Here is a 26442-nt window from a genome sequence, read left to right on the forward strand (position 1 = left end):
GGGCCACTAAAAAAAAAATCAGACATACCTCTATAACTGCACCAAAGAGAGTCCATGTGGAATTTTGGGCCCAAGTGTAGTCACTGTTGTAATGAAGAAATGCAGCAGCTAATTTGCGCAAAGCAAGATCCTATAAACAGATAATCTGTTTTTAGGTGATGTTGGTTGGGGGATAAGCTAGGACACCAGGGAGAACTCCCCTACTCTTCAAAATAGTGCCCAGGGATGTTTTAGGTTCACCTGACAGGGCAGACAGGGCCTCAGTTTAATGTCTCATCCAAAACATGGCACCTCCAACAGTGCAGCATTCCCTCAATACCATACTGGAGTGCCAGCCTGGATTTTGTGCCCAAGTCTTTGGAGTGGAACTTGAACCCACAACCTTCTAACTCAGAGACAAGAGTGCTACCACTGAGCCACGGCTATCCCAGTGATTTTCAGTCGATGTTCATTCATGTTTTTCAAGGATATCCCTGGCACAATAAAAATCTGCATTTTACTTCTTCGTACAAAGATATACAGCCACGGAGACATTAACATTTCCTGACAACTATCTGTATTTCAAACCTGGTATCCATTTGTCCTAATTCACAGATCAACTTCAGCATCACGCCCTGATCCTCTCCCACTCCCACCTGATTATGCTACACACTGAGTGGATATATCGGAATTTGTTGGTCCTTGCACAATGACAATTGCCTTCTGAATCATAAGAACTTCACCAGGTGGCTAAACAGACAAACACCACTGCTTCTCCCTTAGCTAGATGAACCTTGAGAAGTAAGGAAAATGAGAAAGTAGCATATAGAAGTTTACGAATCACAAATGGTAATTTATAGAAAACAACAACAAGCTTACAAAGCACCCATTAGTATAAGAAAACATTCAAAGACATAACTAAAATGGATGCCAAGTCAAGAAGAGAGAGTTTGGCAAAAGTGACTGGAGAGATGGTGTTTAAGGAAATTTTTAAAAGCTAGAGAGAGGGGGAGAGGTTTAGGGATGAAATTTCAAAGAATGTGACCAAGGCAACTATCAACGTTGCAGTGAAGGGAGGAGGGGATGAGTAGAAAGTGCCAGATAAATGGCAAAATAAGCCATTAAAGGTTGGAAGAGATTGCAGCGATAGGCTGGGGTGAAGCCATATAGGGATTTGTAGGCGAGGATAAGGATTTTAAATTTCTTATGTTGGTGGATTGGGAATTACTATGATTCAGCAAGGATGGGATGATGGGCAAGCGAGACCGAGCACAAAAATACTTTAAACACACCAGAAACCCTTGAAGTTTCACACCATGTGCACTCAGCCACTAAATTAAATGATGTGACCTGAAATATATCCTGCAATCAACTAATATTTTTTTAATGCAGAGAAAGGAAAATGTAACTTTCTGAAAGGTTAAGTTGAACATGTGCATCACCAAAGTAATGAATAACTGAACAGATAATGCCACGAGAGGCTTCCGCATTTTAAATATGTCTATATAGAAAACTACAATAATCAGTTTTGGAGCTCGGGCCAATGAATTCGTCCAGCACCTGTTATGACCAAAGTGTTGCTGGTGCCTCCTGTGCATGATTGTTGGCCTGGTCTTTCTTTGCTTGCAGCTGCTCTTTATCCAAGTGCATGATTCAACCCTCTGTCTAAGGCAATACTTTTCACCATACAACACAATGTTACAATTTTGTTCACTCTCAGTAGGACTATTAAACGCCTCAATACCACATCTTTTCCCCAGACCAGTCCAAGACAATGGGCTAGAAACTCGACTTTCTTTGCCTGCTTAACGCCCACTTAACACCCATTTTACCGCTGAAATGACGTATAGTGCCCATATATCGCCCATTTTGGCACAAAATGGGAACTGGCAGCCATTTTTCAGAAACTTATCGCCGATCATTACTTTCCCCATGTGGTTAACGCTGAGAAAAAATATTACCACCCGCCCACTTTTTTTGGGCGGAATCAGCAGAATGGGCGAATTCAACACCCATAATATCGCCCAGCGTTACTTTCCACAAGGAATTAACGCAGAGATTCAATATTAACGCCCGGCGACTGTTTTTTGTCGTAAAGAGCATATTTACCCAAACTAGCGGCCATGGAGATCGCCCACCGCCAATTTCACCACCTCGCACACATTTCACCCACAATATCGCTTGCTCAAAAAACTGCCCACAAAAAGTGGAACTAACCAGAGAGAGGAAGAGGAGGACGAGGAGGTGGACACTGACATCAGCCCAGACAATCAGGCTGATGCTGAAGCCATTCCCTCGCCCCCCTGTAGACTGCATGAAAGGGCCCATGGTGGCATGATAGCTGCAAGAGCCTTACGTCAGGAGCTCATCAATGATCGCTTTGCCTGAAAGAACGTTGATGTTATTTACAAGGCTGACACACTGCTGGGTGTGCAGGTCATATATCAATTGTGAGTATCACCTTGGTGACAGTTAAAGTTTAAGTTGATTGAAGTTAAGTGTCATTATACCCTTTGATAAGGAATCACCAGCGTGTAATAGTGCAGCTATCTGAGCCAATGTGCTGCAAGATTTTGTTAAATAAAAAACATTTAAACCGAACATTAGTCTGAAATCATCAGTATTTCTGTACAAACCAACCCTTTTCCCCCCACCCACTTTTCCTCCCCACCTCTACCCCTTCTCCTTCCCCTCCTGACTCCAAGCCGCCTGGCCGAGGAGGTCCTCAGGCAATGCTTCATTTGTGGGCGGGGGCGGGGGGGGGGTGACGGCTAGAGCGCTGTTTGGACGGAAACGGGAAAGGACAGTCCCAAGGTGGGAGCGTGTTCCGAGCCAGAAGCAACATAAGAACATAAGAATTAGGAACAGGAGTAGGCCATCTAGCCCCTCGAGCCTGCTCCGCCATTCAATAAGATCATGGCTGATCTTATCAGCTCCACTTACCCGCCCTCACCCCGTAACCCTTAATTCCCTTATTGGTTCAAAATCTATCTATCTGTGACTTGAATACATTCAATGAGCTAGCCTCAACTGCTTCCTTGGGCAGAGAATTCCACATATTCACAACCCTCTGGGAGAAGAAATTCCTTCTCAACTCGGTTTTAAATTGGCTCCCCCGTATTTTGAGGCTGTGCTCCCTAGTTCTAGCCTCCCCGACCAGTGGAAACAACCTCTCTGCCTCTATCTTGTCTATCCCTTTCATGATTTTAAATGTTTCTATAAGATCACCCCTCATCCTTCTGAACTCCAACGAGTAAAGACCCAGTCTACTCAATCTATCATCATAAGGTAACCCCTCATCTCCGGATGTTGCTGCTGGCTCTCCTCTGTGGTTAGCAATGGGGGTGCGTCACCTTGGGGTGCACTGCAGCGCTCCAGGACCACTGGGAGCCCTCTGCCACCAGTGCTCCTGGTTACCAGCTCCAGGGCCTCCTCCATCCCTTCCATGTTATATCTTATTTGTTGGACGAAAACTCGGTGCCAACTATGTTCTTGGTGCTTAGTAGGCTTTTTGCTGCTGGTGAATCTGTCGTTCCTCCCACAACAGCCAAACAAGCACACACCACAGCCACACACGCTTTCAGTCCCTCTGAGCTTCCTCTCTCTCTGTCTCCTCTTCTGCGCTTGTCATGATGACCCTTGACCTCTTGAATCGCGGGAATCGAGTGTTGCCATGCCGTTGCTAAGGACGGCCACACTTTAAGGAAGAAGGTCAGAAAAATGTTATGGTACCGCCCATTTGATATCACTCACGGTAACGCCCATTTTCAAAAATATAAACCAGGTGTTTTGAGAATGGGCGAGAAGTCGGCAATCTGAAAACCCTTTTTTACCGCCCATGGCAGAAATAACGCCATGGGAGATAACCTCAAAAGTGGAAGTTCTTGCCCTATGAGCTGTGCTTTCGCATCTCAAATCTTCACTCAATGACTATCTTTGCCTGTGCACCTGAATTTTTGTACATCAATTCTGCCAGATTATCAGCGTTATAGAGGTGTTTGCAAAGCGAATTTACACAAAGAATAGAAATTTTAAAAGGATATAGCTGTACGTACCTTAAAAGGGATACCATAGAATGAAGCCTTGCACTGGCCTTATTCTCAAACACCATTAAACTTTGTGGGGTGTTTTTTTAGACAAAATTTGATCACATGCCTTTTTATAAAAAATTAATATAACCTAGTGTGGAATTTAGCCATTCAGACTGAAAAGGCCACAGTGCTGCGATGGTTCATAAGAACATAGGAAATAGGAGCAGGAGTAGGCCATACGGTCTCTTGGGCCTGCTCCACCATTCAGTGGGATCATGGCAGATTGTCAGCTTCGACTACACTTTCTTGCCCAATCTCCATATCAGCCATGCAATCTCAACCATGGAAGCAGTAGAGGTGCTACAGATGGCCGTAATGTCCCTAGTGTGTGCACTAGGTCCGTGCAGCAGAGCAGGTCTCCAGTCATCCTGGTTAACTCTTGCCACTGGATAAAGGCCTAGCTTTGTCAAGCCCATGTGGTGACTGATGTGCAACGGTCACCATGCGTTAAAAAAATCCACGCACAGACATCTTCCACCCCCTCAATTGGAGTTCAGAACTGGAACATCGGGTCCTTCATTGAAATATCTGTGAACTCATGTGGAAGCAAGTCATCCTCGTTCGAGGGACTGCCTATGATGATGATGACAGAGGTGTTATCAACGATAGTGGAACCACGCATTTACCCCTATTTTTAAAAATTCCCTTTCAAAGAGCTGCGTCACTTTTGATTATGTTACAATGAAAGCATCATGCCCACTCACTGGGAATTGTGCATTGATGTGCATAATTTTCTACCCATAGCTGCACATTAATGGAATGTCATCCCTACAGGCTTCAGCTTGCACTATATCCGAACATTTCTAGATGTATTTTTTAAAATAAATTTATAACCAGGTCAAGTATTGTGAATCATAAGAACATAAGAATTATGAGCAGGAGTAGGCCATTTGGCCCCTCGAGCCTGCTCCGCCATTCAGTGAGATCATGGCTGATCTTCTACCTCAACTCCACTTTCCTGCACTATCCCCATATCCCTTGATTCCCCTAATATCCAAAAATCTATCAATCTCTGTCTTGAATATATTCAAAGTCTGAGCCTCCACAGCCCTCTGGATTAGAGAATTCCAAAGATTCACCACCCTCTGAGTGAAGAAATTTCTCCTCATCTCAGTCCTAAGTGGCCGACTCCTTATTCTGAGACTGTGACCACTGATTCTAGACTCCCCAACCAGGGGAAACATCCTCCCTGCATCTACCCTGTCAAGCCCTGTAAGAATGTTGTATATTTCAATGAGATTATCTCTCATTCTTCTTAAACTCTAGAGAATGTAGGCTTAGTCTACTCAATCTCTCCTCATAGGACAATCCCCCCATCCCAGGAATCAATCTGCTGAACCTTCGATTCACTCCCTCAATGACAAGTATATCCTTCCTTAAGTAAGGAGACCAAAACTGCACACAACATTTCTGGTACCATTTCATCGGGACACTATATAATTGCAGTAAGATGTCTTTACTCTTTTACTCAAATCCTCTTGTAATAAAGGCCAACATTCCATTTGCTTTCTTAATTGCTTGCTGTACCTGCATATTAACTTTCAGTGATTCGTGTACAAGGACACCAGGTCCCTCTGAACACCAACATTTCCCAATATTTCGCCATTTAAAAAATACTCTACTTTTCTATTTTTTATTACCAAAGTGGATAACTTCACATTTCTCCACATTATGGGCCCAAGTTTCAGGCCGCGCCTAGAACGGCGCAGCCCCGACCTGGACGCCCGTTTTTCACGCCACAAAGTGCGCCTAAAAAATACTTACCTATTCTCCGGCTCCCTGCAGGTCCTCTGGAGCTGGGTGCAGTGCAGCACGAGCTGTGGGGGGGCGGAGCCGGATCCCTGCGCTGAAAACAGTGCTGGGACCTCTGCACATGCGCGCTACAGTGGGCGCGCATGTGCAGTAGCTCCAGGTGCCCGAAACTGTGTGGGAGGGACCCGAAGCACGCAGACCCTAGCCCTGGCCGAATGGCCTCACTGGGGCTGCGTGGATAAGGCTGCACCTCCCACGCCCAGCTCCTGCTTTCTCTCGACCCGACTCGACTCGACTACCCCCCCCCTCCGGACCTGACCCCCCCTCCCCCCCCCGGACCCGACTCGACTATCACTCCCCGCCCCCCCCCCCCGCCCCCAACCCGACCTCGGACCCGACCCCCCCCCGCCCCCGGACTGGACCCAACCCGTGCTCCCCGACCCGCTCCCGGACCCGACCCGACCCAACCCGAACAGACTCCCACTTTTTTTATAAATACTGATTTCTTTCAGTTCCTCATTCTCGCTAGACCCTTGGTTCTCCACTATTTCCGGGAGGTTTTTTGTGTCTTCTTCCGTGAAGACAGACACAAAGTAGTTGTTTAATTTCTCTGCCATTTCCTTATTCCCCATTATAATTTCTCTTGTCTCAGCCTGTAGGGGACGCACATTTACTTTTGCTAATCTTTTCCTTTTTACATACCTATAGAAGCTTTTTACAGTCTGTTTTTATGTCTCTTGCTAGTTTACTCTCATATTCTATTTCCCCTTTCTTTATCTATTGTTTGTCTTCCTTTGCTGAATTCTAAAAATTCTCCCAATCCTCAGGCTTACTGCTCTTTTTGGCAACATTATAATCCTCTTCCTTTGATCTAATACTATCTTTAACTTCTCTTGTTATACACGGTTAGACCACTTTTCCTGTGGAGGTTTTGTGCCTTTAAGGAATGTATGTTTGTTGTAAATTATGTATTAACTCTTTAAATGCTAGCCATTGCTTGTCTCCCATCATAACTTTGAATGTAGTTTCCCAATCTACCTTTGCCAACTCGCCCCTCATAACTATGTAGTTACCTTTGTTTAGATTTAAGACCCTAGTTTTGGATTTAACTAAATCACTTTCAAACTTAATGTAACATTCTATCATATTATGGTCACTCTTCCCTAAGGGCCCCTTTACTACCAGGTTATTAATTAACCCTTTCTCATTGCACAATACTAGAACTAAAATAGCCTGTTCTCTAGTTGGTTCCTCAACATACTGATCTAGAATATCATCTGTATACATTACATAAATTCATCCTCCACACTATTACTGCAAATTACGTTTGCCCAATCTATATGTAGAGTAAAGTCCCCATAATTATTGTATTACCTTTGTTACATGCACCTCTAATTTCCTGATTTATACTTTGCCCTGCAGTACAACTACTGTTTGGGGACCTATAAACAACTCCCACCAATGTTTTCTGCCCCTTGCTGTTTCTTAGCTCCACCCAAACTGATTCTACTTCTTGATTTTCCGAGCTAAGATCCTTTCTCTCTACTGTCTTTATCCCATCCTTTATTATCAGGGCTACTCTTCCTCCTTTTCCATTTTGCCTATCTCTTCTAAAAGTTAAGAATCCTGGAATATTTAGTTCCCAATCTTGGTCACTTTGCAACCATGTCTCCGTAATGGCTATTCAATCAAACCTATTAATTTCTATCTGCGCTATTAATCCATCTATTTTGTTGCGAATGCTTCACGAATTCAGATATAGTGCCTTTAGCTTTGACATTTTTCTGTTTTTCCCTGATGTCACCTTAGTCAGTAATGCCTTATTACCTTTGTTACTCTCTCTGTCCCTTCCTGACTCACTCTGCTTATTTTTACCCAAAACTCTGCTCTGATCTAGAGCCTTGACATTTCCCTTGCTGCTTTAAAATGTACTCTTTCCTGAATCCCCACCCCCATCTTCATTAGTTTAAAGCCCTATCTACTGTCCTAGTTATTTGATTTGTCAGGACACTGGTCCTAGTCCAGTTTAAGTGGAGCCCATCCCAACAGAACAGCTCCCTCTTTCCCCAGTACTGATGCCAGTGCTCCATGAAGCAAAACCCCTGCCTCCCACACCACTCTTTGAGCCATGCATTTAAATTTCTCATATGCTTATCTCTACCAATTAGCGTGTGGCTCAGGTAACAATCCAGAGATTATTACCTTTTGAGGTTCTGCTTTTTCATTTGGATCCCAACTCCTCAAACTCTTTCAGCAGAACCTCATTCCTGGTTCTACCTATGTCATTGGTTCCTACGTGGACGACGACAACTGGATCCTCCCCTTTCCACTCCAAGTTCTTCTCCAGCCACGAGGAGATGTCTTTAACCCTGGCACCAGGCAGGCAATACAACCTTCAAAACTTTCAGTCGTGGCTGCAGAGAACAGTATCTACCCTCCCCTACCACAACTACATTCCCTTTCACTCCTCCCACTTGTATGGCCTCCTGCATCATGGTGCCATGGTTAGCATGCTCATCCATCCTGCAGGGTTTTCCCTCATCCACACGGGCAGCAAGAACCTCATACCTGTTGGATAAGGGCAAAGGCTGAGGCTCCTCCAACATTGCACCTGGAGTCCCCTAATCTGCCCGAGTTGCAGTCACACCCTCCTGTCCCTGACCAGACCTGCACCACTACCTAACCTAAGGGGTGTGACAGCCTCCTGGATAAAAGTGTCCAGGTAACTCTCCCCCTCCCAGATACCCCGCAATGTCTGCACCTCAATCTCCAGCAGGCACCTACTGCAAGCATGGTTGTCCGGGATCACAATGCTCGCCACAAACTCTCACATGCTGCAGTTGCGGCACACCACCTGCAGTGCCATCCCTATATGATCTTGTTCTATTTAATTAAATGTAATTACACTTGTATTTAAGTAACTTAGTTTACAGTTTAGTTCCTTAACTTCTTAATTGATCTGGATTAAGGAATGGGTAATGAAATTAAATATCTACCTGTAACACAAAGCACTACAAATAGTGTGGCAAAAAGCAACAACTCGTACCCCCTTTCTCCGAATTCCCACTCTTTCCAAATTCACAAATAAACCACTCTTTACTCTGAAAAACTGTCGACTTTTATACTCTTAAGAGCTACACACAATTTACAAGTGTTGACTCAGCTCCCCTATCCCTTGTGATTAACACCTATTCAAGACTAACACTTACAGCTGACTGATAGTTAACTGCCACTGGCAGGCAACTTCTGTTAACTAGTTTTAAAGTTCTAGGTTTAAATCAAAATGTTAAACTAAATTTCACTTTTTACAGCTTCTCTTTACCCAAGACTTACCAGAATCAAGGTTGGATTTGTGTTAGCAGTACTCTGTGAAGATTTTTTTTTCAGTGTGTGCAGGTAAGTGAGACAAATGCAAAGCTCCATCTGGAGAAGAGTTGCTAGTTTCAGGAAAAGACAACCTAGCTTTGTGTACATGATTGTTTGGATTGATTGGCCAAATATTTCAAACTTGTGAAATGATAGCAGATACAAGTTTGGGTCTGTGAGAGGAAACACAAACTGACTGTTTAGCACCCAGCTATTTGATATGCCATGTGCTTCAAAAAGCTGGCCTCCACTTCAAAGAAAGTGGAGGGTATATCTTTAAAGCAACCATTGATTGTTCAGTTCAACCGTATATCTATATAGAATTATAGAATCAGAGAAACGTATAGCACAGAAGGAGGCCGTAGCTGGCTCTTTGAGAGAACAGTCATGTTTAGTCCCACATACCCACATGAGGTCATCCAAAACTCGGCAGCCAGTGTCTTAACTCCTGTTCACCCATCACCCCTGTGCTCATTGACCTACATTGGCTTCCAGTTAAGCAACACTTATATTTTATCCTTGTTTTCAAATCCCTCCATGGCCTTTCCTTTCCTTATCCCTGTAATCTCCTCCAGACCTACAAGTCTGGTATCTGCGATCTTCCAATTCTGGCCTCTTGCGCATCCCCAATTATAATCGCTCCACCATTGGCACTGTGTCTTCAGCTGCCAAGGCCCTGAAGTCCGGAATTCCCTCCCTAAACCTCTTCGCTTCTCTACCTCTCTTTCTTCCTTTAAGACGCTCCGTAAAGCCTCCCTCTTTGACTAAGCTTTTGGTCATCTACACTAATTTTTTTTTTTTATTCGTTCCTGGAATGGCCAGCATTCATGGCCCATCCCTAATTGCCTTTTAGAAGATGGTGGTGAGCCACCGCTTTGAACCGCTGCAGTCCTTGTGGTGAAGGGACTCCCACAGTGCTGTTATAGAGGGAGTTCCAGGATTTTGACCCAGCGACAATGAAGGAACGGCAATATACTTCCAAGTCAGGATGGTGTGTGATTTGGAGGGGAACTTGCAGGTGATGGTGCTCCCATGTGCCTGCTGCCCTTCTCCTTCTCGATGGTAGAGGTTGCGGGTTTGTGAGGTGCTGCCAAAGAAGCCTTGGCAAGTTGTTGCAGTGCATCTTATGGATGGTACACACTGCAGCCACAGTGTACCGGTAGTGGAGGGAGTGAATGTTGAAGGTGGCGGATGCGGTGCCAATCAAGTGGGCTGCTTTGTCCTGGATGGTGTCGAGTATTTTGAGTGTTGTTGGAGCTGCATTCATCCAGGCAAGTGGAGATTATTACATCACACTCCTGACTGTGCCATGTAGATGGTGAAAAAGCTTTGGGGAGTCAGGAGGTGAGACACTCACCGCAGAATGCACAGCCTCTGACCTGCTCTTGTTGCCACAGTATTTATGTGACTGGTCCAGCTAAGTTTATGGTCAATGGTGACCCCCAGGATGTTGATGGTGGGGGATTCGGTGATGGTAATGCCATTGAATATCATGGGGTGGTGGTTAGACTCTCGCTTGTTGGAGATGGTCATTGCCTGGTACTTAAGTGAAAAGTAACATTCATGCCATACATCAGCTGAAGCCTGAATGTCGTCCAGGTCTCGCTGCGCGCGGGCATGGACTGCTCCATTATCTGACGAGTTGCAAATGGAACTGAACACTCTGCAATCATCAGCGAACATCACACTTCTGAGCTTATGATGGAGGGAAGGTCATTGATGAAGCAGCTGAAGATTGTTGGGCCTAGGACACTGCCCTGACGAATTCCTGCAATGATGTCCTGAGGCTGAGATGATTGACCTCCCACAACCATCTTCGAATTTTATGACGGCTCCTTGATGCCACACTCAGTCAAATGCTGCCTTGATGTCAAGGGCAGTCCCTCTCACCTCAAAACTTCAGCTTTTTTCCATGTTTGGACCAAGGCTGTAATGAGGTCTGGAGACGAATGGTCCTGGTGAAACCCAAACTGAGCTTCGGTTTACAGGTTATTGGTGAGTAAGTGCTGCTTCATAGAACTGTCGACAACACCTTCCATCATTTACTGATGATTGAGAGTAGACTGATGGGGTGATAATTAGCCAGATTAGATTTGTCCTGCTTTTCGTGGACAGGATATACCTGGGCAGTTTTCCACATTGCCAGGTAGATGCCAGTGTTGTAGCTGTACTGGAGCAGCCTGAGTAGAGGCGCGGCTAGTTCTGGAGCACAAGTCTTCAGCACAACAGCCGGGATGTTGTCGGGGCCCATAGCCTTTGCTGTGTCCAGTGCATTTGGCCGTTTCTTGATGTCACATGGATTGAATCGAATTAACTGAAAACTGGCTTCTGTGATAAGAACTTAAGAACATAAGAAATAGGAGCAGGACTGGGCCATTTGACCTCTCGAGCCTGCTCCGCCATTCAATAAGATCATGGCTGATCTGATCATGGACTCAGCTCCACTTCCCCACCCGCTCCCCATAACCCTTTATTCTCTTATCGCTCAAAAATCTATCTCCGCCTTAAATATAGTCAATGACCCAGCCTCCACAATTTTCTGGGGAAGAGAATTCCACAGATTTACAACCCTCCGAGAGAAGAAATTTCTCCTCATCTCAGTTTTAAATGAACGGCCCCTTATTCTAAGACAATGGGCTCAATTTTCCCCAAGCCCGTTTTCTGGCATATTGCCAGAGTTAGGCCGGGTTTGCTAGGCCAGAAATGCGCCAGAAATAGTTTTCCAAAGTTTCGAATTTGGCGCTGCGTAGCGTGTCCTGTCGCCTCGGGGGAATGGAGCCTGCTGTCTGCGCCAAAAAACAAAGCTGCGCCTTCTGCACATGCACGGAAAAAAAAAAAGTTAAGTTTTTGACATCATTTTAATGAAGGCGCATGCTCAGTATAGCTGGGGTTTGGCAATCAGCCATTTTTAAAGAGCCATTTGTGTGTGTGAGAAGGAGTGCTGTGTGAGTTAAGTACATTGTAAACTTTTGAATAAAATATATTTTACATTAAAACTGAATCATGTTCCACTAACAAAACATAGCATTACGGAAGTGACCTCTTTCTCCCTCCCCCTCCCCTCTCCGGGCACCAAGCCTTTTGACCGGCTATCTGTCCCTCCTCTCCTCTCTTCCCCCCACCCACAGTTTGTTTTGTAGCCGAACCCCGAATCCCTAGCCTGCCCCAAGCCTCTTGCCTGTCCTGGTTCCCCCCGACCCCGCCCCAGCCCAGAGTGTCTTACTGGTCTCAGTCCCCCCCTCCCCCAGCCCCGAGTGCCGTTCCGGTCCTCCACCCCACTCTCCCAGCCCCGAGCCCCTTGCCAGTCCCCCGCTCCTAGCCCAGGCCGAAGGGCTTGCCGATCTGCTCCCCCGCCCGACCCTGGCCCCACGTGCCCTCCCGGTCCACTCCCCCACCCGACCCTGGCCCCGAGTGCCTTACCGGTCCCACTTCCTGCTCCTAGCCCAGGCCGAAGGACTTGCCGGTCCGATCCCCGTCCCTATCCCAGGTCGAACGGCCTCCTCCCTCCCAGTCCCCGCACCTAACTACACCTGAAAAGCTTCCCCCCACCCCCACTCTCTCCCCCACACCCACTTCCACCCCCCACCTCTCTCTCTCTCTCCCCCACTCTCTCTTACCATTCCTGCTGTTGCTGTCCGGGCATCTGCTGCACTTACCTTTGCCGATTTCCTTACCTGCGCCGATTTCTTTGGGCTAGACTTTTCACTTTGCTGGCTAGCGCCCAAAAAATGGGCGATGTTCCAGCGATGTTCGATTTCTCAGTCTTACCGATCGCTGGAACATCGCCCATTTTTTGGATTGCGATTTTCCACTCGCCGATAGGCCAGCGATGTGAAATGGGCGATGTGAAAGGTCAGCGATGTGACGTGCGCCCAGCGAACAGCCAGCGATGTGGAAGGCAAAAGCTTTCCTAGCAACGGCCTTCCGCGCATGCGATTTTTTTTTTCTTGGTGACTGCTTTTCCCGCATTTTGGGAGGTCAGGGGTCATCCACACATGCACAGAAGGCTCAGGAAGGGGCAGAGAGAGAGAGAGAGAGAGAGAGATACCGAGAAGGCAGTAAATTAGAAGAGAGGAGAAAGAGGAAAAGGGGGTTTACCGATCAGAAAAGAAGTTTACAGATAGGCTTATAAGAGAGTTTACAGACTTTACAATACATAGTTAAAAGTTATATTCGTAAAAATGTCTGAAATCCATCATGATGCAGAAGCCACATGCACTGGCCTAAGCAGAACTGGCGTAACTCTCAGCTGGCCAAACTTGCCTCAATGGCCAAAATTGGAGTAGGTGGCAGATTACACCCCATTTGGCTGAAAAAAAACTTACCTAAAAAAATCGTAACTAACTGATTTACTTTGGTGCAAATTGATTGGGGAAACTGTGGATTTTTAAACTTAGGCCAAAAAAAGCAGCCTGCTCCAAAAAAACGGCACAAATCACTGGGGAACATTGATTCCAATGCCCCTGGGTTTTAGTTGCCTCCGTGAGTGGAAATATCCTCTCTGAATCCACCGTGTCGAGCCCCCTCATTACCTTATAGCTTCGATAAGATCACACCTCATTCTTCTGAACTCCAATGAGTATAGGCCCAACTTACTCAACCTACCTTCATAAGTCAACCCCCTCATCTCCAGAATCAACCGAGTGAACCTTCTCTGAACAGCCTCTAATGCAAGTATATCCTTCCTTAAATTCGGAGTACTCTAGGTGTAGCCTCACCAATACCCTGTACAGTGTAGCAGGACTTCTCTGCTTTTATACTCTATCCCCCTTGCAATAAAGGCCAACATTCCATTAGTCTTCCTGATTATTGTTGTACTTGCATACTAACTTTTTGTGTTTCGTGCACAATGACCCCAGGTCCCTCTGTAAGTACTGCAGCACTTTGCAATTTTTCTCCTTTTAAATTATAATTTGCTTTTCTATTTTTTTTTTCCAAAGTGGATAACCTCACATTTTCTCACATTATACTCCAGCTGCCAAATGTTTGCCCACTCACTTAGCCTGTCTATATCCCTTTGCAGATTTTTTGTGTCCTCCTCACAATTTGCTTTGCCACCCATCTTTGTACATTACATTTGGTCCCTTCATCCAAGTCATTACTATAGATTGTAAATAGTTGAGGCCCCAACACCGATCCCTGTGGCACCCCACTAGTCACTGTTTGCCAACCGGAAAATGACCCATTTATCCCGACTCTCTGTTTTCTGTTAGTTAGCCAATCCTCTATCCATGCTAATATATTATCCCCCAACCCCGTAAAATTTTATCTTGTGCAGTAACCTTTTATGTGGTACCTTATCGAATGCCTTCTGGAAATCCAAATGCACCACATCCACTGGTTCCCCCTTATCCACCCTGCTCGTTACATCCTCAAAGAACTCCAGCAAATTTGTCAAACATGATTTCCCTTTCATAAAACCATGCTGACTCTGCTTGATTGAATTATGCTTTTCCAAATGTCCTGCTACTGCTTCTTTAATAATGGACTCCAGCATTTTTCCAAAAGACAGATGTTAGGCTAACCAGTCTATAGTTTCCTGCTTTCTGTCTGCCTCCTTTGTTAAATAGGGACATTACATTTGCGATGGTGGGGATCTCCAGAGGAGGCCGATATGGATCATCCACTTGGCACTTCTAGTTGAAGGTAGTTGCAAACGTTTCAGCCTTGTCTTTTGCACTTGCATGCTGGGCTCCACCATCATTGAGGATGGGAATATGGAGCCTCTTCCTCACCTTAGTTGTCCACCACCATTCACAACTGGATGTGGCAGAACGGCAGAGCTTTGATCAGATCCGTTTGTTGTGGGATCGCTTAGCTCTGTTTATAGCATGCTGCTTCCACTGTTTAGCATGCATGTACTCCTGTGTTGCAGCTTCCCCAGGTTGGTACCTCATTTTTAGGTACACCTGGTGCTGCTCCTAGCATGCTCTTCTGCATTGCTTGTTGAACCAGGGTTGGTCCCCTGGCTCGATGGTAATGATAAAGTGAGGGATATGCCAGGCCGTGAGGTTACAGATTGTGGTGGAATACAATTCTGCTGCTGCTGATGGCCCACAGCACCTCATGAATGCCCAGTTTTGAGCTGATCTGTTCAGAATCTATCCCATTTAGTCTGGTGGTAGTTATTGTGTTCCTAACACAGATGAGGCTGCACACAGGGAGGTTAAAGTAACAGTGACCTCAGTCTTTAATAAGACACTCCAGAGTGAGGAACAGGCCTTAGGGGCTGGCTTACATACAGTGCTTCCAAGAGATGCTGGGATCCCTTGGGACTTCAGGGGATGAGCTCCCTGGTGGCGGAACATGGGAGTGCATGCTTTACAGATACACAACATCACTCCCCCCGCAAAGTCAAAGTGAAAACTATTTACAAGGTGAGGCGGTCGGGAGCCTTTCTTTCCCTGGTGGACCACCTCGGTTCAAATGTCTGTTCTGGTGTGTTGGCTGTGCCCTTGCTGGGCTGGCATGTTGTTGGCCCTGCAGTGCTGTTAGGTGAGCCTGGCCTTGCTGGGCTGTTGGGTGTGATGGGTTGGATTTCCTGGGCCGGCGTGGTGTCGTTGATCCTTTGGGTGTGTGTTGTGGGCTCGAAAAAGGTGGTGTCTGCTGTGGGTTGTTCAGGGCAGTCTGTGAACTGCAGCCTCGTTTGGTCCAGGTGCATTCTGCAAATTTGTCCATTGTCTAGTTTAACTACAAACACCCTACTTCCTTCTTTAGCTATCACTATGCCCGCAATCCACTTGGAACCATGTCCATAGTTTTAGCACATACACAGGGTCATTCAGACCAATTTCCCGTGACACAGTGGCGCGACCATCGTTTCCATTTTGTCGCTGCCGCCTGCTCTCTACCTGATCATGCAGGTTGGGGTGAACCAGTGAGAGTCTAGTTTCAAGTGTCCTTTTCATGAGTAGCTCAGCTGGGGGCACCCCTGTGAGCGAGTGGGGTCTTGTGCGGTAGCTGAGCAGTACTCGGGACAGGCAAGTTTGGAATGAGCCTTCTGTGACTCGTTTAAGGCTCTGTTTGATGGTTTGTCCTGCCCACTCTGCCTGCCCATTGGAAGCAGGTTTAAACGGGGCCGAGGTGACATGTTTGATCCCATTGCGGGTCATGAATTCTTTAAATTCGGCACTGGTGAAACATGGCCCGTTGTCACTGACCAGTATTTCAGGCAATCCGTGGGTGGCAAACATGGCCCTCAGGCTTTGAATGGTGGCGGTGGCGGTGCTTCCCGACATTATTTCACATTCAATCCATTTTCAAAAAGCATCCACCACCACCAGGAACATTTTACCGAGAAACGGGCCCGCATAGTCGACATGGATCCTCGACCAGGGTCTGGAGGGCCAGGACCACAAACTTAGTGGTGCCTCTCTGGGCGCGTTGCTCAACTGAGCACATACGCTGCATTGCCGTACACAGGACTCTAAGTCAGAGTCGATACCGGGCCACCACATGTGGGATCTAGTTATCGCTTTCATCATTACTATACCAGGGTGTGTGCTGTGGAGATCCAAGATGAACGTTTCTGCCCTTTTTTGGTAGCATTACGCGGTTACCCCACAACAGGCAGTCTGCTTGAATGGACAGCTCGTCCTTTCACCGCTGGAATGGCTTGATTGGCTCTTGCATTTCAACAGGGCTGCTGGCCCAGCTTCCACACAGTACACAGGTTTTTTACTAGGGACAGCAGAGGATCTTGGCTGGTCCAAGTCCTAATCTGATGGGCCGTGACAGGTGATTTATCATTTTCAAATGCTTCCATGACCATCAATAAGTCTGCTGGCTGCGCCATTTCCACCCCCGTGGTGGGCAATGATAGCCGACTGAGAGCATCCACACAGTTCTCTGTGCCTGGCCTGTGAGGGGCTTGTGATCGGTTTCCAGCTCAAATTTGAGGCCAAACAGGTACTGATGCATTTTCTTTACACTGAACACACACGCTAATGCCTCTTTCTCAATCATGCTGTAGGCTCTCTCGGCCTTAGACAAGCTCCTGGAAGCATAGGCGACAGGTTGCAACCGCCCCGCAATATTAGCTTGTGTAATACACACCCGACTCTGTACGACGACACGTCACATGCTAGCACAAATCTTTTGCATGGGTTATACAATACAAGCAGCTTGTTGGAGCATAAAATGTTTCTGGCTTTTTCAAAAGCAATTACTTGTTTTTTTCCCCCATACCAGTTCTCACCTTTGCGCAATAACACATGTAGGGGCTCTAAAAGGGTGCTTAACCCTGGTAGGAAGTTACCAAAATAGTTGAGGAGTCCCAGGAACGACCGCAGCTCCGTAACATTCTGTGGCCTGGGCGCATTCCTGATAGCCTCTGTCTGTGGGCCGAATGCCGTCCGCCGCGATCTTTCTCCCCAAAAACTCCACTTCTGTTGCCTTGAAGACGCATTTCAATCTCTTCAGCCGCAGCCCTAAGCGATCCAGTCGCTGGAGGACCTCCTCCAGGTTTTGTAGGTGCTCGCCGGTGTCCCCACCCATGACCAATATGTCATCCTGAAAGACCACCGTGTGTGGTACCGACTTGAGTAGGCTCTCCATGTTTCTCTGGAAGATCGCTGCAGCCAACCGAATTCCAAACGGGCATCTGTTGTAGATGAACAGTCCCTTGTACATGTTGATGCAGGTGAGGCCCTTCGAAGACTTCTCCAGCTCCTGCATCAGCTGTTTACACTGTACATTAATGATTTAGATGAGGGGATTAAATGTAGTATCTCCAAATTTGCGGATGACACTAAGTTGGGTGGCAGTGTGAGCTGCGAGGAGGATGCTGTGAGGCTGCAGAGCGACTTGGATAGGTTAGGTGAGTGGGCAAATGCATGGCAGATGAAGTATAATGTGGATAAATGTGAGGTTATCCACTTTGGTGGTAAAAACAGAGAGACAGACTATTATCTGAATGGTGACAGATTAGGAAAAGGGGAGGTGCAAAGAGACCTGGGTGTCATGGTACATCAGTCATTGAAGGTTGGCATGCAGGTGCAGCAGGCGGTTAAGAAAGCAAATGGCATGTTGGCCTTCATAGCAAGGGGATTTGAGTACAGGGGCAGGGAGGTGTTGCTACAGTTGTACAGGGCATTGGTGAGGCCACACCTGGAGTATTGTGTACAGTTTTGGTCTCCTAACCTGAGGAAGGACATTCTTGCTATTGAGGGAGTGCAGCGAAGGTTCACCAGACTGATTCCCGGGATGGCGGGACTGACCTATCAAGAAAGACTGGATCAACTGGGCTTGTATTCACTGGAGTTCAGAAGAATGAGAGGGGACCTCATAGAAACATATAAAATTCTGACGGGGTTAGACAGGTTAGATGCAGTAAGAATGTTCCCAATGTTGGGGAAGTCCAGAACCAGGGGTCACAGTCTAAGGATAAGGGGTAAGCCATTTAGGACCGAGATGCGGAGGAACTTCTTCACCCAGAGAGTGGTGAACCTGTGGAATTCTCTACCACAGAAAGTTGTTGAGGCCAATTCACTAAATATATTCAAAAAGGAGTTAGATGAGGTCCTTACTGCTAGGGGGATCAAGGGGTATGGCGAGAAAGCAGGAATGGGGTACTGAAGTTGAATGTTCAGCCATGAACTCATTGAATGGCGGTGCAGGCTAGAAGGGCCGAATGGCCTACTCCTGCACCTATTTTCTATGTTTCTATGTTTCTATGTTTCTATCATGTAGGCCGAAGTCAGGTCGAGCTTGGTGAATGTCTTGCCTTCTGCCAGCTTCGCAAATAGGTCGTCTGCCTTAGGTAGCAGGCATTGGTCCTGTAGCGAGAAAAGATTAATAGTTACTTTATAATCGCCGCAAATCCTGACCGTGCCATCACTTTTGAGCACTGGAACAATCGGGCTGGCCCACTCACTGAATTCCACTGGGGAGATGATGCCCTCGTGTTGCAGCCTGTCCAGCTCGATTTCCACTCTCTCCCTCATCATGTGAGATACCGCTCGCGCCTTGTGGTGAATGGGTCGTGCCTCTGGGACCAAGTGGATCTGCACCTTCGCCCTGGAAAAGTTTCCAATGCCTGGCTCGAAGAGGGAAGGAAATTTGTTCAGAACCTGGGTACATGAGGCCTCATCGACATGTGATAGCACTCAGATGTCATCCCAGTTCCAGCGGATTTTGCCCAGCCAGCTCCTTCCAAGCAGTGTGGGACCATCGCCCGGGACAATCCAGAGTGGCAGTTCGTGCACCGCGTCCTCGTAGGTGACCTTGACCATGGCGCTGCCCAGGACAGTGATAAGCTCTTTGGTATAAGTTCTCAGTTTTGTGTGGATGCGGCTCAGAGCTGGTCTGAATGCCTTGTTGCACCACAGTCTCTCAAACATCTTTTTACTCATGATGGATTGGCTAGCGCCAGAGTCCAGTTCCATGGCTACGGGTAAGCCATTCAATTTTACGTTTAGCATTATAAGTGGACATTTCGTTGAAAATGTGTGCACCCCATGTACTTCAGCATCTGCATCCTCTCTGAGGCTCGAAATTGCTTTGATCCACCATGGACCAATGTTCCTCTGCCACATGGTGGTTAGCAAGTTTTACAGAGCTTGCAGCTCTTTTGCAAGCTCGTTGGAGGTGCCCCATTGTTCCATAGCTCTTGCAAGCATACTCTTTGGAGCGGCATGAATAGGCTGAATGGAAGCCTCCACAATGACAACAAGGTATGAATTGCCTTGCATTCATCTTTTGTTGGGGACTCGGAGTCATCTGGGTCAGCTGAGGCCTGCTGGCAGTTGCAGACTCGTGGGTTCTGCCCTGTACATTTCTGCTCACAAACAGAGTTCTAGTTAATTTATGAACATTGCTAGCACTTGTGTGCTGAGAGATTTGTTTGGTGTTATCATTGGTGGACATAAACGCCTGTGCTATCGCAATGGCCTTACTAAGGGTCGGTGTCTCTACAGTCAAACGTTTTCGTAGGATGATCTCGTGGCCAATGCCTAGTACAAAAAAGTCTCTGAGCATTTGCTCCAGGTAGCCATCAAACTCACATTGTTTTGCAAGTCGCCTTAGCTCGGCGACGTAACTCGCCACTTCCTGACCTGCAGATCGCTGGCACGTGTAGAACCGATACCTCGCCATCAGCACGCTCTCCCTCGGGTTAAGATGCTCCCGAACCAATGTACACAGCTCCTCATACGACTTATCTGTGGGTTTCACCAGAGCCAGAATATTCTTCATGAGGCTGCAGGTCGGTGCCCCGCAGACTGTGAGGAGGACCACTCTCCTTTTTGCAGCACTTCCTTCTCCGTCCAGCTCGTTGGCTACAAAGTACTGGTCTAACCGTTCGACATAGGCTTCCCAGTCCTCACCCTCCGAGAACTTCTCCAGGATGCCCACAGTTTGCTGCATCTTTGCGTTGGATTCGTATTCTCATCGCCAGTTATTGTGTTCCTAACACAGATGAGGCTGCACACAGGGAGGTTAAAGTAACAGTGACCTCAGTCTTTAATAAGACACACTCCAGAGTGAGGAACAGACCTTAGGGGCTGGCTTACATACAGTGCTCCCAAGAGATGCTGGGATCCCTTAGGACTTCAGGGGATGAGCTCCCTGGTGGCGGAACATGGGAGTGGATGCTTTACAGATACACAACAGTAGTGCCACACAACATGTTGGAGTGTGTCTTCAGTGTGAAGATGGGACTTCCTCTGCAGAAGGACTGTGTTTGATCACTGATACCAATGCTATGGTGGACAGATGCATCTGCAACAGGTAGATTGGTGAGGGTGAGTTCAAGTAGGTTTTTCTGACATTTCGGTTCACTCACCAACTGCCACACGTCCAGTCTGGCAGCTATTTCCTTCAGGACTCGGCCAGCTCGGTCAGTCGTGGTGCTACCGAGCCACTCTTGGTGATGGACATTGAAATCCCCTACGCGGAGTACATTCTGTGCCCTTGCTACTCTCAGCGCTTCTTCCAAGTAGTATTCAACAATGAGGAGTACTGATTCATCAGCTGAGGATGGGCGGTAGGTAGTCAGCAGCAGGAGGTGTCCTTGCCTATGTTTGACCTGAAGCCATGAGACTTCATGGGGTCCGGAGTCAATGTTGAGGACTCCCAGGACCACTCCCTCCCATATACCACTGTATTGCCATGCCCCGTGGGTCTGTCCTGCCGGTGGGACTGGACATACCCGGGGATGGTGATGGAGGAGTCTTGGACATTTGCTGAAAAGTATTATTCTGTGAATATGACTATGAAATGAGGAGAATTTCTTGTTCTCTCAGAGGGTTGTAAATCTGTGGAATTCTCTGCTGCAGAGAGCTGTGGAGGCTGGGTCATTGAATGTATTTAAGGCAGAGATATACAGATTTTTGAGCAATAAGGGAGTAAAGGGTTATGGGAAGCGGGCAGGGAAGTGGAGCAGAGTCCATGATCAGATCAGCCATGATCTTATTGAATGGCAGAGCAGGCTCAAGGGGCAAATGGCCTAGTCCTGCTCCTATTTCTTATGTTCTTATGACAGGCAGTTGCTTGACTAGTCTGTGGACAGCTCTCCCAATTTTGGAACAAGTTCCCAGATGTTAGTGAGGAGGACATTGCAGGATCGACTGGGCTGGGTGTGTCTTTGTCGTGTCCGAAGCCGATGCTGGGTGGCCCGTCTGATTTTATTCTTATTATTATTTCTTTTAGCGATTTGTTACAACTGAGTGGCTGGCTAGTGGGCAGTTAAGAGTCAACCACATTGTTATGGTCTGGAGTCATATCGGCCAGACTAGGAAAGGATGGCAGGTTTCCTTCCCTAAAGGGCATTAGTGAACCAGACCGATTTTTACAACAATCCGGTAGTTCCATGGTCACCATTACTGACAGTAGCTTTTTATTCCAGATTTATTTAATTAACTGAATTTAAATTCCCCAGCTGCCATGGTGAGATTTGAACTCACGACTCCGGATTATTAGTCTCGGTCTCTGGATTGCTTGTCCAATAACATAACCACTATGCTACCGTTCCTGGTAATATCTCCTTATATGGCTTGGTGTCAAACTTTGTTTGATAACGCACCTGTAAAGCGCTTTGGGACATTTTACTACGTGAAAGGCGCTATATAAATACAAGTTGTTGTTATTTTGTCAATAACCCTGTGAATTTATCATCATCAAGTGTTTGTCCAGCTCCCTTTTAAAATTATTCATGGGATCAGTTTCCATCACCTTTTCAGATAGTGTTCCAGATCCCAGCAACTCGGAGTGAAAATATTTCTCCTCATCTCTCCTCTACATCTTTTGCCACGGGTTTTAAAATCTATGATCTCTGGTTATTTGCCAGAGGGTATAGTTTTTCTCTATCTACTCTACCAAATCCTTTCATCTTTAAAACCTCTTTTGGGCCAATCCTTAACCTTTGCTGCTCCAAGGAGAACAGTTCTAACTTTTCCAACCTCTCTCCAAGCTAAAGCCCTTCATCCCTGGTAACCCTCTTCTGCATCCTTTCAAAGGCCTTTACATCTTTCCTGAAGTGTGGTGCCCAGAATGTCCACAATAATCCAGCTGAGGTCTAATCAGTAATTTATAAGGTTCTAGCATGATCTCTTTGCTTTGGTATTCTGTTCCTCTATTTATAAATCCAAGTAGCCCATATGCTTTTTATTTTAAACCACCTTATCAACTTTCCCCACCACCTTTAAGGATTTGTGTTTGTGAACATCAAGGTCTCTCTGCTCATCTACACTCTTCAAAACCATGCCAGTGTCAGCCGTGGCTCAGTTGGAGCACCCTTGCCTCTGAGTCAGAAGATTGTGGGTCTCGAGTCTCACTCCAGAGACTTGAGCACAAAAATCTAGGCTAACACTCCAGTGTCGTGCTGATGGAGTGCTGCACTGTCGGAGGTGCAGTCTTTCGGATGAGACGTTAAGCAGAGGCCCCATCTGCTCCCTTAGGTAGACGTAAAAGATCCCATGGCACTATTTCGAAGAAGAGCAGGGAATTTATCCCCGGTATCCTGGCCAATATTTATCCCTCAATCAGTATGCTGTCTTTCCATACTACTCTTCTCAAAGTGCATCACTCCATACCTCTCTGCATTGAACTCCATCTGCCACGCTTCTGCCCATATCATTCTGAAGTCTACAGCTGTCCTCATTGCTATCTACTATGTTGCCAAGTTTCGTATAATCTGCAAACTTTATAATGTTACTTCCTGCACCCGAGTTTAGGTCATTTATCATCATGGCAATGAGACTGAGCTCCTTGGGACAGAAGTATGCACCTGCACAAACTATAATTGGAGGACTCAGTTGAAAGTTTCTGAAAGGGAACGCTGAGATTCTAGAGAGTTTTGTTGTTTTCAACTTAAAACCCCAGTTGTGTGTAAGTTTAACATTGATCTGCCCCAGATACTTTTGCTTTAGTGTGATTTTTTTTTGGACCAAATCAACCAGTAGTCCAACAACATGGTGTTTTTCTGCCAATTGAAGAGAATAGGAGTGACTGGTAGGCAACCCACAACCTACTTGTGAAGTACCTCAGTGAAAGGGCGGTCAGTAATCCAGCAACACACTCACCCATTCACATGTATGAAACTGTTGGGGGTCATTTTAAACCTAACTCGCCTGGCGGGAGACAAAGGGGATCGTGTAGGCTGCCCATTTTACTCTCATTGAAGTCAAATTTCTGCCAGCTAGATAATGAAATTCATGGACTCAAAAACAGCATATTAGCATTTCAATGTAAACTCAAGAGTGATGACACCACATCCAATAGTCCAAACTTTCCCACTCTAATATAATATGCAATCTATAAGAAAAAAGGGAAGATGGAAACTGGAATTCTAGAACAGGAAATCAAATAACTAGAGAGAACAGCATATTTTCCTTGATGGTCCCCCACAAATGGTACTTGTACAATAAAAAGGGTAACATTAGTCCCAAAGTGTTTTCAAATACTCAATACTTGCACCTCACAAGGGATCATTTTATTGCTGCATGAAGAAGAGTGGAAAAATATTGGTCCTGAATTTCTTCTGTAGCACCATTCATCAGCAGGGGGAGTAGCATGGAAATTTCCTGGTAAGTTTATTTGCATATGAAGTGGCATTAGTTGAGACATAATTGTAAAGTCCTGTCCCCTCAGTACAGATTCACACGAGGCATGTAGTGAAATCAAGGTCACTCTGGACCTGCACCTTTATTTCACAGCTCTGGAATGCTGCACTTGCCTGAGACCTGTCCTTATATACCTGTCTCTTGCAAGTGCACCCCTGGTGGTAAGGTATGCTGGTGGTTACAGGTCATATCTTATTACAGTCATGTATAGCATGTTAGGATACAGTTATATATAATAATGTAAGATACATGACATCACCCTCCCATAAGGTCTTATTGTCTTTATAGGTTCAGTCTCTCAGGTGGTCTACGCTCTCGCGTGGAGCATCTGAGTTGTGGTTCAGTTGTTTGCCTTGGTGTCTGTTTTTCTTTGGGTGTGGTTGCTGGTATCTCGCCTGGGCTGTCTGTTTCGATTGGTGTGATTGTTGTTGACTCGCCTGGGCTGTCTGTTGGGATTGCCCTTTCCTCAGGTTGTTCCCTCTGTCCGTCCACCAGGTGTGGTGCGAGTTCCACATTGTAGTCTGCCTCTGGTTCCGCAGTGTTGTTGGTAAATCTGCTTTTGACTTGGTCTACATGCCTCCGGCAGGTTTTGCCATTGTCCATTTGTACTACCAGTAGCCTGTTTCCTTCCTTGCCCGTTACTGTCTCTGCAAGCCATTTGGAATCCCTGCCATAGTTTAGTACAAACAATTTGTCCCCTATCTCATTCGATCTTCCCCTCGAATTTCTGTCATGGTACTCAGTCAGCTTACAGCGCTTTGCCTCAACGATTTCGTGCATGTCTGGGAGGATTAATGAGAGCCTTGTTTTTAAAGTCCTTTTCATCAACAGTTGCGCGGGGGGGATCCCAGTCAATGAGTGCGGACGAGATCTGTATGCCAGCAGCAGTCGCGACAGGCGACCCTGCAGCGTGGGACCTTGGATTTTAAGCATGCCTTGTTTAATGATTTGCACTGCTCTCTCCGCCTGGCCGTTGGAGGCCGGTTTGAACGGTGCCGCCTTGACGTGATTTATGCCGTAGTCAATTATAAAGTCTTGGAATTCTGCGCTGGTGAAGCACGGACCATTGTCACTGACCAATATGTCAGGGATTCCGTGCGTTGCAAACATGGTTGCGAGGCTCTCCGCAGTGGTGGAGGTTGTGCTCGAGTTTAAAATGGTGCATTCGATCCACTTTGAAAATGCATCTACAACTACGAGGAACATTTTGCCCATGAATGGGCCCGCATAGTCTACGTACACCCGCAACCATAGTTTGGTAGGCCAGGGCCAGAGGCTCAGTGGAGCCTCCCTGGGGGCATTGCTGAGTTGGGCACAAATGGTGCACCTTCGGACGCAGAGCTCCGAGTCCGCGTCAATACCAGGCCACCAGACGTGGGATCTGGCTATGGCCTTCATGAGAACAATCCCCGGGTGCTCGCGGTGGAGCTCCCGGACAAATGCCTCTCTGCCTCGCAGAGGCATGACTACTCGGCTGCCCCACATCAGGCAGTCTGCTTGTAGTGATAGCTCATGCATGCGCCTGTGAAAGGGTTTTAATTCCTCGGGGCAGTAATCGCAAGCCTCTGCCCAGTCACCGGTTAGGACACATCTTTTTACTAAAGATAACGTGGGGTCGCTGGCTGTCCAGGCTCTGATTTGGCAAGCCGTCATGGGCGAACCTGTGGACTCAAAGGCATTGATTGTCATGACTATCTCACAGTCCTGTTCGTCAGACCCTTCCGTGGTCGCCAGGGGTAGCCTGCTGAGCGCGTCGGCACAGTTGTCTGTGCCTTATGGTATAGTCGTAGGACGCCAGCATGAGTGCCCACCGTTGAATTCGCGCCGAGGCGTTAGCGTTTATTGCCTTGCTCTCGGACAGGAGGATCGTGAGGGGCTTGTGGTCGGTGTCTAACGCGAACTTGGCCCCGAAAAAGGTATTGGTGCATCTTTTTGACACCGTACACGCACGTGAGCGCCTCCTTCTCTACCATTCCGTACCCGCGCTCCGCCCGCGAAAGTGACCTGGAGGCATAAGCTATGGGTTGTAATTTGCCCGCACTATTGACATGTTGCAAAACGCACCCGACCCCATACGCTGACGCATCGCATGTGAAAACTAGCTTTTTACCTGGATCAAAGAAAGTCAAAACACTGTTGGAACACAGAAGGTTGCGTGCCTTATTGAAGGCGCGTTCCTGGGCTTCCCCCCAAAA

Source organism: Pristiophorus japonicus, chromosome 13 (assembly GCF_044704955.1).
Source record: "Pristiophorus japonicus isolate sPriJap1 chromosome 13, sPriJap1.hap1, whole genome shotgun sequence".
Taxonomy (NCBI): domain Eukaryota; kingdom Metazoa; phylum Chordata; class Chondrichthyes; family Pristiophoridae; genus Pristiophorus; species Pristiophorus japonicus.